Source organism: Sphaeramia orbicularis, chromosome 14, assembly GCF_902148855.1.
Source record: "Sphaeramia orbicularis chromosome 14, fSphaOr1.1, whole genome shotgun sequence".
NCBI classification, from domain to species: Eukaryota; Metazoa; Chordata; class Actinopteri; order Kurtiformes; family Apogonidae; genus Sphaeramia; species Sphaeramia orbicularis.
The window spans coordinates 2,740,417-2,751,045 of record NC_043970.1 but is presented as its reverse complement, the minus strand read 5'-3'; the positions used below and the strand labels follow the sequence as shown (position 1 = coordinate 2,751,045).

The 10,629-nt window shown below is 38.8% G+C and overlaps 1 long non-coding RNA gene across 1 annotated transcript in view; it reads left to right on the top strand.

Annotated features, from left to right (window-relative positions):
• LOC115432744 (uncharacterized) overlaps positions 1-9,379 on the top strand; it is a 14,786-nt gene extending 5,407 nt beyond the window's left edge. The window contains exons 2-3 of the long non-coding RNA XR_003937241.1: positions 1,891-1,895; positions 9,369-9,379. This is a non-coding gene — a long non-coding RNA (uncharacterized LOC115432744). The remainder of the gene's footprint in view (positions 1-1,890; positions 1,896-9,368) is intronic.
• Positions 9,380-10,629: the final 1,250 nt, after the last annotated feature.

Sequence of the window (10,629 nt, the reverse complement as noted above, 5' to 3'; positions counted from 1 at the left end):
AACATCTGCCTCTTTCAGACAGTAAAAAGTGCTTTTTAGAATGCTTGAAAAACTGTTATATTCAAAATACCGTTGTGAATATATAAATAAAAGAGCATGATAAACACAAAGAACCCAAAAATGAATCTCTGCCATGTCTGCATTTGAAAAAATACTTAAAAATATCGATACAGTACATTTTAATATCGATACAGTATCATGAAGTGAAATATCATGATATATTGCAGAACTGATATTTTCTTACACCCCTGTATTTAAAGTCAGATTTTTTTATTTAATTTTTTAAAGCATATTGACTATAAAATACAATCAAGATTTTTATACAGAACACAGAAATGAAATTATTAATACACATACACATAATACTCTTTTAACATTTGTTGAACTTCAAGTGTTGCCCACACTGGTGCCTGATCAAATATCTTGTAACATTTTTACTACTGATCAAATGTCTGCTTTCAAAAAAAAAAAAAAAAAAATTAAAGCCGCATGGCCGATATTGAAAAACTCAGTATATCGGTCTACCTCTATCCACTGTGGGAAAATGTGCGCTGGACACTTGCTTCTACTGCAGAAATATGTACATAGATGCAACTCAGGCCAGGAAAATCCTAGCGGTTGAAAAGTCAAACCAAAAGCCCTGCTCTGCTCCCCCTGGTCTGAGGCTCCATGCACTGGTTAACTGCCCCCCCCCCCCCTCCCTGGGAAGTCACTGCTTTTATCTCCCTGTGAGCGAGGATGCGGTCGGGGATGCTCTGGTGGAGCTCCATGCTGTTCTGATCTGAAAACTAGATGAGACAGGCCTCTAGACTCAGGAAGAAGCTGCAGAGGCATTTTATCCTGTTATTTGAGCTTTTATGGTTGTGTGAAGTATATTTGAATTTGTCATCAGAGTCTTAGATCTGTCGTCCATTTGTACTTGGACTGTACGTTGTGTTGTTTAGGGCCATCATGTTCATCACTGGTTGTTTTGTTGAGTAATAGTTTGGTCTATAGAAGATCAGAAAATAGTGAAAAAGGTGTTTCCTAAAGCACAGGATGATGTCCTCAAACTTTAACGTATTTAGTTCACTGTCACAAAGGAGGAACAAAACCAGCAAATATTCACATTTAACAAGGTGGAATCAATGACTTTGGTACAACGGCGCATTAGGGCCACAAAGGAAAATAAAAACGCTTGAAAACTTAAAAATGTCTTCTTCAATTTGTGCATTTAAAAGGATGTATAAATTCCACTGTAATAACAAAATATAGAACATTATAGAAGTACACATAAAATAAGATATTATTGTAGTTAATTGGTATCATGATAAGAAGATATTATCACATTTATTGATCATTGTATTTGGAGTAAATATTTAAAGTGCATAAAATATATAGTCTATATTAAAAACAGTTGATCACACAAATCTAATTGTGTGTGAGGTGACTAAAAAAGTGTATTTGGATGGTTTATATGGATGTTTGTGTTATTGTAAAAATATACACAGGAAAATGTGTGTTAACAAAACAAAGGAAGCGGATCTAGTTTGATTATTAGTTTGTAAAAGGGGGTTGGGAGTGGGGATGGGGATGGAATCGAGAACCGGTTCTCAGTAGCTTGATTCCATGGAATCGTTTGCCTGCCTGTTTAACGATTCTGCTTATCGATTCTGCCTTCGTTGTGCATGCGTGATGATGTCACACGTACGCTGCATTGTTTTGGTCAGAACGTAGCCAACATGGCGTTGAGGCAGAAACGGTCTAAACAGACCACACCAGGTCCACTGGAACACTGTCAAAGCTTCCATGTCTTCTAAAGGGTGGAATCCCTCCAATATCCTCAAACTTTTGTCCACAGCACGTGACTCATTTACAGGAATGTTACGTATTTGATTCTCTACTTAACAGCGCTTGTGAATGTAGCGGCAGAGTGAAGGCCGGGCCGGTTCCGGTGTGGGGAACAAGCGTCGTAACTCCTCAAATACAAGTTTCCAAACGTAAGAAGGGAAAGGAAATGAGGTGCACAACAACGGGAGACGAGCCGAGCTGAGTCAAACCGGTTCCACGTAGTAGAAATGCGACAATAGAGGAATTAGTAAAGCATCTTTAGTTTCACTTTCACTGTACCCCCCCCCCCCCCCCCCCCCCCCCCCCCAACCAGGTCCGGCATCATCTGTTATTATTATTTGTACATTCTGTATATGGTATATTTTCTGTGCAGAGATGGAAATATAAGACAGTTAATGCAAACACACCTGTTTCTACTCTTTTATTCCCTCACCCAGTGAGAATCGATAAGAGAATCGATAAGGAATCGGATCGATAATCAATATCGATAATGGAATCGGAATCGTTAAATTCTTAACGATTCCCATCCCTAGGTGGGAGTCAATAAGTTATACTTCTTCCCACTCCTTTTCGAGCACAGAAAATTTTTATTTATTTATTTATTTTTTGGACCATGTTGTATGATTCTTTGTTATCTGATGATTCTATGTGCTCGAAATAAAACTACTACTAATTGTCACTACGAGAATAAAGTCATAATATTGAATTTGAGAATATAGTCAGAATATAATGAGAGTAAAGTTGTACCCACTCATCGCATAATGGAGAACTTGGAACATTCAGTGAAGTTACTCTTTCATTTGGGGTTATGCTCAAAGGCCGAATACTGAACCTATTAGCCCCGCCCACCATCCACACATTACCATTAGGCTAATGACTTTGAAGCGAGTTTGCACATGTTTGGGTTGTTTCATTATAAGAACTGAACTGATTTGGAGCAAATTGCCTCTTTTGTGGAGGAGAAACTGACGAAGTGTTCGTCTGCAGGGCTATCGGTGGAAACACCAGAGTTATCGGGTTTGTTGTTTCTGAAGAAACTGAGAGGATTCTGCTGTGAGTTTTGGAGTCCAACAGAAGGGCAAGTTACTGCTTCACTTGTGTTCGCTGTAAAACTCTGTCGAATTTTCAAAATATTGTGACTTTAATCTCATAAAAGTATGACTTTATTCTTGTTAAATAATGAGTTTTTTTTTTTTTAATTTACAACTTTATTCTCATTATATTCTGACTTATTCTCGAAATATTACGACTTTACTCTCATAGTGACAAGCGTTTTTATTTTCTTATGTGGCCCTAATACTCCGTCGTACTTTGGACACTGATCAAAACAGTTGCTGATCAGTGTAATGGATGACAGGTCTACTGGTTACCTCCGCCAAGGAGGTTATGTTTTTTGCCAGGGTTTGTTTGTTTGTCTGTCCGTTAGTGTGCAACATAACTCAAAAAGTTATGGACAGATTTGGATGAAATTTTCAGGGTTGTTGGAAATGGGATAAGGAAGAAATGATTAAATTTTGGTGGTGATCGGGGGTGGGGGGGCCCACGGGGGGGGCCCACTGATCAGCCTTGGCGGAGGTCTGCACTCTCCGAGTGCTTCTAGTTTTATATTTATTTACCCCGCCCCCCGAAGGTGAGGCAAGGGGTATTGCTTTTGGTTTGGTTTGTTAACACCGCCAAGGAGGTTCCGTTTTTGCCGGAATTGGTCTGTCTGTCTGTCTATCCGTGTGCAAGATAACTCAAAAAGTTATGGACGGATTTGGATGAAAATTTCAAGAAATGTTGATACTGGCACGAGGAACAAATGATTACATTTTGGTGGTGATTTGGGTGTGTGTGTGTGTGGGGGGGGGGGGACTGATCTGCCTTGGTGGTGGTCTGCACTCTCCCAGTGCTTTTCTAGTTTGTTTGTTTGTTTGTTCACACTTTAGCAGCAAAACTATTGCTTGAATTCATCCCAGATTGGGTTTATAGATTACCAGTGACCCAGAATACATGTGATTACATTTTGGGAAAAGTAGGTCAAAGTTCTAATTTTTTATGAATTAGTAAAATCTTTTTTTTCCCCTCCATTTACTTATAATGGGTGAAATTTGTCTATGCTGACATCAGCACATGCATAGACATGATGACATCAGCTGGATCGATGCCAAAATAAGTTACAGTACATGCGAAGAGTGGGTTTTATTGTGCCTGGAACCACTTGTTTATAATGTAGTGAAGTAAGATAAGATAAGATAAGATAAGATAAGATAAGATATTTTGGCTTTATTGATCCCACTGGGGAAATCACGGTGTCTACAGCAACAAAATACAGAAAACTAAGAACAGAAAGACAGGCAGAACATGTAAAATATAAGAGTATGAACTTTTAAATGAGCTTTTTTGTACATACATACATATTATTTAACAATTATTAATATTAGTATTATTAGTATTGAAAAATGCTGTACAATAAAGACACAGACTGCTGATCTGTTCTGATAATAATAGGAGCATTTGTCACATATTGGTGTTTTTTCATCCAGAATCCAAACTATTCATGACCATAAAACACTGTTAGTTCTGCAGCTGGTTCTGTTTGTAGTTGAACCGTGTCCGTCTCACAGGCTCAGTCAGACTGGTTTATGTGATGGAGTGGACAGAGACGTACATATTGACCACAGAACCATGTCCCAACCTAAATCCATGTGATCCACTTCACATTGTCATATCTTCATTGAACTGATGTTAGATCAGTGTCTGTGATGGGTCACAGTTGAGCTAATGCTAACACTAGCTTAGTGACTGTGAAGCAGTTAACATCATCAAGCTTTGGTTCATAAGGTCATTGCAGTCTTAGGACCTATTAACCACAATGTGCTGTAAGTTAGGGAAATATATGTGTTTTACTAAATAAAAATAAGCTCCAAAAGTCCAACTTGGCAGGCGAGCGAACCAGGTGTCAAAGTTTGACATAGAATTAGTCATTAAATAAGTAATTAAAAAATGGATTAATTATTAGAGGCTAAAGTTAGAGTAAAAAAAAACAAAACAAACATCATTCGTGTTTTTTGCAATGCATTTGTAAGGGAGCCAGGGCTTTTAGAAGCACCATCAAGTGGCCATCAGTGGTATTACAAGTTTAAGATACTAATGTATTGGCGAGGAGCCGAGGTCAAAATGAATTATGCAATTGAAAACCTCCTGAATAATGTCTCTAGCCTGTCCACTGTACAAAATAATGTCAGCTGATGTTAGTTTAACCTGCTTAGCTAGTATTAATAACAGGTCTTGAAAGTCTTTAAAAATATGGAATTTTGAACCGCTGTTTTCCAGACCTTGAAAAGTCTGGAATTTTGTGTGAAAGTCTTAATAAACTGTGTAACAAAAATTCTGTCATCGTAGAATTTTAGAGTAGCACAGACACATAATCTTGTAAGATAAGAAATGCATGGAAAAGCCTAAAAAACTTGATCTGATTTCACTAAACTAGTTTGTACTGGAATGATTCTAGTGAAACTTGTTTTGTGTGGTATATATATAAATAAGTTTATGTCAGTAAACACAGTTTACTGTGAATTATGCATTCATACATTTATTAAAATGAACCTTTTCCACTACACACAGCAGGTACAATCTTAACAAAAATGTGCACACAAGTATAAAAGTACATAAAGTCAAGGTTTAGAGGAAAAAATATCAGTTTTGGAAAAAGTCTGGAATTTTATTGGTATAAAGAGCAAACACCCTGAATAAACAGCATAACCCTAGCTTTCTGTCATGTGTAGGTGAACAGTCAGGATGTCAGAAGAAAAAACTTTCACTGTAACCAACAAGTCATTAAATATATACTGTCATTAAATATACACTGGTCAGAACTACCTGTACAATGCCAGTCTATATGATAAAAGCCAAGTGGCCTCTGTGTGTGTGCGTTAGGGATTCAGCGGTACTCAGGAAAACCGTTTCCTGTTGGGTCCACCCTGCACTGGACAGTCTGTCCTTACGGACCGCAGGTTTTTCGGTTTCACAATTGATTTTGCGTTGGCGCTTTGTATACTGCTTTACAGGCCAGAGTGTGTGCCTGTTCCAGGCAGGTGACGGCCCGCCTCCACAAGTTAATTGTCCAATCACGGTTGGGCTTCCACAGCAGTGATTGGAGGGGTTTGGCCTTAGAACTGATGAAGGTTTAAGTCGCTCCACTGTCACGTCTCATCTGTGCAGTAACTACATATGCAGTATACAGCCTCGGCTTGTACCTCTCTCTCTCTCTCTCTCTCTCTCTCTCTCTCTCTGGACATGCACGTGAGTGTGCAGTGCGAGGAAGCCCCGCCCCACAGTGAGAGACAGTGGACAGAGAAGCGGCTTTAGACCAAGGTTATAATTGTTAACGAAAACTAACAAAATGACGAAACTAGAATTGTAAAAGATTTTCGTTAACTGAAATAAATAAAAACTATAACTATAAAAAAAGATAACAAACTGAAACTGGATTGACTAAAACTAAACTAAACTAAGCATTTAGAAAATAACAAAGCTAACAAAAACTAGCAAACCTGCTCTAAAAACAACTTAAAACTAACTGAATTGGAGAAAAACAAGTCAAAACTAAATAAAACTATAATGAAAAATCCAAAACTATTATAACCTTGCCTTAGACTCAACACACATCTGAGTCCTGCAGGGGTCCACTTTTCTAAACCCACACCCACTCATACTCACAAAACTGAGTACTGTGCAACACCAACCTGCTACCTGCATTTTTTAAATGTCTAAAACGCACCTGTCCGTACCCACGTACATTAGACCCCACACCCGACCCGTGATTAAACACATTGTCTGAACAGTAACTTACTTGACTGACCCGGTGCAGGACTCTGACACACATACAATAGTGTGACACAATTTGTTCCTGTTGTGAAATTCCGTTTTTTGCTGATAAGCAAAATAAAATATAATTTTGGGGAGAAAAAAACTGTTCTCTTTATGCACAAACATGAAACTGAAACCGAACTGAAACCGTGGCCCAAACATCCCACAGCAGTCCACCTGTAACGTTGCACTCTTAATGTGCATGTGTGTGTCTCCAGGATTTACAACAAAATCTGTACAGAGCTGACATGCTGCAGTTTGTCATACTTATGTATTTTTAGGTCAAGGAACAGACTAGCAAAAATGGCAAGTTGATAGGACCAATATTTTGGGAGATATTAGTAATTTTAGAACACAATAGCCTTACAATCATGTTGCTATGCCCAGAACGCTTTGGCGGTGACTGCTGGACAAATGCGGTACAGCATGCACAAATACACAACAGCATAAAAACTACCACATACACCCTCATAATCTCTGGTCGTATATTAGACATTGTACGACATTGTGTCACTGCCCAAAGGTGGGTCTAGACCAGGGGAGGCCAGCCCTGGTCTGGACCACTGGATCTCAACCTTTTTTGACAAACGCCCCTTTACGCAATCATGTGTCTCCTGCCCTCTCTCAGCTTTCTCGTTTCCAAATGCCCCCCAATAGTGTCTTAATGGCCCCCTTGGGGGCTGTACCACCCCCGTTGACAAACACGGTCTAGACCTATGAACATGGCAGAAGATCTGATCTGATCTGCTTCTTCAGAAGAATTATACAGATTCCATAGCAGTGTCGTCCAAAGTTCATGTGTTTACTGCTATTGGTGGATTAGATTCATAGTGAAGCGTTACAGCAGGTCGACACAAATGACCACATTGGTTTTATTTTTATTGTAGCTATTGTCTAAGTCATTGACGCCCACAGGTGTAAGTCCATATGGCTTGTGTGCACAAAGTGAAATTTGAGAGCGAGAGAGAAAGAGAACTCCCTCCTCCTGCCTGCCCCCCCGGTCCGTGTGATTCGTGTGTACCTTAGGTCTGCAGGCACACCTGGTCTAAATATTTCTATATCATTATATAATTGATGCCAAAAAGGTACCAGACCACAGCCTTAGCTTGAACTATACATGAAATATATTTTAAAAGAATATAAGGATGAGGAACAGCAGTTTAAGCCAGGACGGTAACAGAAGTGTTTAAAGAAGGAATAAGGAAATACAGCTGGACTGTTTTGTGCTCTTATGTTTTTTTTTTATAAGTTATAACTTGAGCTCTTTTCCTGTAACTTAGTGTTAACCTGTTCTTTTTTAATGGATTGTATATATTAGTCATGTAATTTGGGGTTGGACAATATAAGCTCGGCTTCTTCCTACTCCATTTCGGACATAAAGTGTTGTTGAAGAGCCACAGTGAGGTAGTTCAACATTGTGTTCTTTGCTTTGCCTTACCTTTGTTATTGTTTTCGATACTTTGGAATGTTCTGTTTAAATTTGTGGTTTCTCTTTGCCTCTACACTCTCCACTGGGTTTGCAGAATAATTATCAGCACTGATAAACATCGGTCTGATATTGAAAAAATGATGTCACTCAGATAATTCCGATAATTAAAGTTTCACAGATAATAGAGCCCATAATATAAATCTAAATAGCTTAGATTTCATGCATTTCACCAGTACAACGGTGCACGTTGTTGCCTTACCAACCACCATAAAAACCAAGAAGAAGAAGAAGAGGTCTAGATCAGTCCACTGTTCATAGTAAAAGGGTTTCAGTTACTTTCTGCTACAGCTGCAAGACCAAGAGGAAGCTGTGGACACTGTTTTGGTCCGGCAGCAGCAGAAGAAGAGGGACTATCTAAAACACTTAACCCAAAAAAGGCTTAACGTAGCTTAATCCCAGAGAACAGTGATTAATCATCACCAAAAGTTAATGTGGACATCTCTAGTCAGGCCCACTTTCACCTCTGCAAAAATCATGACAACCCCAATTTCTGGATGTTGTCCATGTTAAGCCTTTTCATCTCCATAGGGACACATTATAGAGAAAAAGCAGAAAGTAGCTTAATGTCTTAAAACAGCGGTTGATCATCACCAAATTATGCATGTGGACATAAATAGTAAGAACTGATATGGAAAACAGTGTGTTTGCACTAGCGTGACTGTTGTATCATGCGCATCAATCTACAGGATTAAAAAAAATATGGGGGTAAAAATTTGAACGCAACAACAGTTCTGTTAGGACTGTGACATGCTGTGATTCACTATAAACTTGAATATTAGCTACATTAAGAAGACGTCAGTCTGAACCCACAACATAATGTCTTATTTTACAGCTCGTCAGCTGACTATAAATTAGGCTATCCCTTACATAACAACCAGGTCATGTATTTCGACATTCAAATATGAGCCAACAAACAACATATCTGACAGTGACAGTAATTTTTGTGTCACTTCTCCAGTGTGATGCTGAGCTACCTTGAGTACGCTCCTACTCAAAGTCTTGAGGAGAGAGGCAACTTGACTGCCAGGTTCGACATTGGTCAAACACTGTCAGTGGCTTAGTGCCAAGTCCAACCGGGTATTTCCTGTGATTCATTGGCTGGTCGATCTGTCACTCAAGCTGATCTGACCTATGGGTTTACTCTTTGTGTATTTGGGTAGGTTCCTACTCACTCACTTTTCCTCTGGTTGATCTGTAGAATTTCTACTGGTAATTGGATACTTTGGTTTATCTCACGAAAAGTGTGAGGGATGAAGTTGTCACTTGGTAAAAGTCTGCCAGGTCTGTGACGCCCATGGTTAGTTGAACTCTTAGTGCAGTTGTTTGAACTTAAAAATTAAATTCAGCTGAATTAAAAACTGAAATGTGTCAACGCTAGTTTCCTAGTTTGGTTGGCTCATCTGGTATTCACATCACCAACCATGGCTGGTGCTGGAATTGAACCTGGACCTTCTGCTATGAGGTGACTGTATTAACCACTGAACCGCCATCAAACAGTGGAAACGCATACAGATGAGGCAATGTCTTAACCCATATGGACCCAGGGTGACTTTTTCTCTCTATTTAAACTTTGCTAAGTCATTTATCACCATATATTATATTATCCTCTCAATTTTGCATTTTTCCAGTGAAAATAATCTATTCTATGTTTAACTGACTGATCATATAGATGTCATAGAAGCTCGAGTCAAGGTTTTTATATCAAAACATAAAAAAATGAAGAAAAAAGTGTCTTTTTCAGTCCAATCTGTCATTAACTGAACATAAACCCAGTGTCTCCATCCACTGTCATTGATCCAACTCCATGGGTTTTACTGGTGAATCAATGTTGTAGAAGATGACGATGTTTCCACGGTAACTAGGGAGCCTATGAATGTTCAAATGGTTCATATCTGATGACCATGAGAAGACAAATAACTGCATTTTTCACCAATTATTTACATGGATTGATAGGATTAGTGGATCAACAGGTACTAAACAGTTACATCAGTAGATGGTTTAGGTCACCTGTGGATGTTTGGGTCTTTATGGGTCAAAATAAATGCATAATGTGTATTATAAAATGTATTCCCAGCTCTGAAACAAGGCGCAAAAGAGTGATGATAAGTTCACAACCTGATAACTGTCCATGATGCATTTGGATGCTATATCACCAAACTGTGATGATGCAGGGTTTGACTCCACCCACTTTCCTGAACTGTTGCTGAAGTTAAGTCAACAGAATTCACTAAGTTAGTTGGACAAGGATTTTCAAGTTACAACCCATCAACACCCAAACAGCCACCGTCGACTAAAACCATCTCCTGATCTAAACTGTTTAATATCTTTTGATCCACTAATCCTATTAATACATGCAAATAATGGGTAAATACAGTTCTTCATCTTTTCATGGTCTTCACATATGCCCTATTTGGACGTTCAGAGGCTCCGTAGTTACCGTGAAAACACCGTCATCTTCT